This window comes from Pleurodeles waltl, unplaced genomic scaffold (assembly GCF_031143425.1).
Source record: "Pleurodeles waltl isolate 20211129_DDA unplaced genomic scaffold, aPleWal1.hap1.20221129 scaffold_91, whole genome shotgun sequence".
NCBI lineage: Eukaryota > Metazoa > Chordata > Amphibia > Caudata > Salamandridae > Pleurodeles > Pleurodeles waltl.
Window position 1 is genome coordinate 449,500 of NW_027150403.1, and position 1,788 is coordinate 451,287.

The following is a 1,788-nucleotide window of genomic DNA, read 5'->3' on the forward strand; positions in this document are numbered from 1 at the left end:
TACTAAATACGGCGCTTCCCTGCATTTTGAAAATGACGGAGCGTGGGGCTTGCAAATTTGGCACAGCGTCACGCTCAGTCATTTTCTTGTAAATCTGGGACAAAATGTCTAAAGGATAGAGGCTTTTTATGTCATGTTCGATGACGGCCATGCAAATGACTCTAGTCATACTGCAGAAGAGAGCAACATGTGGCGTTTCTTGCTTTGGGATGTAGTCTCCCACTCTCTGCCACCAACCCTCGGAGCAGTGTGGGAGCCGTAGCGCTTCTGTGCCCAGGCTCGTTGGTCTAGGGGTATGATTCTCGCTTCGGGTGCGAGAGGTCCCGGGTTCAAATCCCGGACGAGCCCATTTTAGCGGGAAACAATCAAATCCTGCTCAAAATACACAACCCCTCAACATTTCTCATTCCACTCGAAGCATTGTTGCGCAAAACATATTTTTTGCCTCAGGCGAAAAATGGATTACAATGCCTTGGCTTCCTTCCTGCTTGCTCTCAGTGCGCCCTGTGTGATGATTTCACAGGCTTGCGTTCCTGGCATTTAGGCATCAGATATTTGTCTGTCTCTGCCCGCAGCTGTGACTTTTCAGGACGTCTGAGTGTATGCATGCTGGCTGACACCGCTGCAATTTTCACACTTACCCCTCGCATTCTGAGCAACTGCTGATCAAGTATAGAGGAAATCGGGCAAACATATGAGGGGAACTGTGCTCCTTCAGTCAAGCCAGCAAGCTTGTTTCTGTAGTGTAGTGGTTATCACATTTGCCTCACACGCAAAAGGTCCCCGGTTCGACACTGGGCAGCAGTAGCTTTTGTGTTTGCTCACTAAAACCTCAGTCTCTCTCAATGCACACTTAGACAGAAATGACCTTTAAAAACTTGTGACCTGTGTAAAATGTGCTTTACTATTGCAGGACGATAAAAAGTTATCTGCATCCCTCGGTGGTCGGGCATGTGCCTTGTTTCTTGTTCTGTTTTTTCTTTTTTTTTTTCTTGGCCATGTTATATTGTGGGGCCTTTAAAGCTGTGACTTTGATAGGAACATTGCAAGCGGCAGCATCAACAAGTGCAGACTGAAGAGTCAGACCTGCACAATGTTTTGGCTGTCAGGATGGCCGAGTGGTCTAAGGTGCCAGACTCAAGAGAGCTTGATCTTCAGTGAAGCTGAGCCTTCTGGTCTCTTCATGAAGGCGTGGGTTCAAATCCCACTACTAACATGTGTGTTTTCTTCCCTTAAATCTTGCTCTGCTTGCACAGCCAGCTCCTCACACCACTATCTTTGGAAGCTGCTGTGGCATGTGAGGAGAAATCCACCAACCCATCGGCTGGGCCCTCAATCAAAATTCTGTGTATTACTGGAAGGGGCATCTCAGGCACACCTTCTGTTAGAGCTGCACTTTATGACAGTAACTACCATGCTGGTTTCTACTTAAGCAGTTGATTCTATCGTTTGAAGTGAGTCTCTCCTGCCATCTTTTGGGCAAAGAAGACACTGCCCCTGCAACAACACAGGCAGACAAGCTCAAACTGGGTTTCTTGGTTAGGTGGGCGGAGCATATTGGCAATGGTGCCTCCTCGTGACTTGCAATTTACATGAAGAAGACAGAGAGGCAGCTGGGAGTAGGCAGTACCCATGAACCCCTGAACCCCTGAACACTGTCTTGCGACTTGCACACAATTCTGAAATGAGGCGGGGGAAAGGAGGTGATTTCCCAATCAAGGGCCATTCCGGGAAATCAGCCACCCCGCGTCTCCCAGGTGAGTGTTTCAGGCCTATGAGCCACTACTA

At 48.3% G+C, this 1,788-nt stretch overlaps 1 non-coding gene across 1 annotated transcript; it reads left to right on the forward strand.

Annotated features, from left to right (window-relative positions):
* Window positions 1–276: 276 nt before the first annotated feature.
* TRNAP-CGG (transfer RNA proline (anticodon CGG)) lies at window positions 277–348 on the forward strand. Its single transcript has one exon. It is a non-coding gene; the product is annotated as a tRNA-Pro (tRNA).
* Window positions 349–1,788: the final 1,440 nt, after the last annotated feature.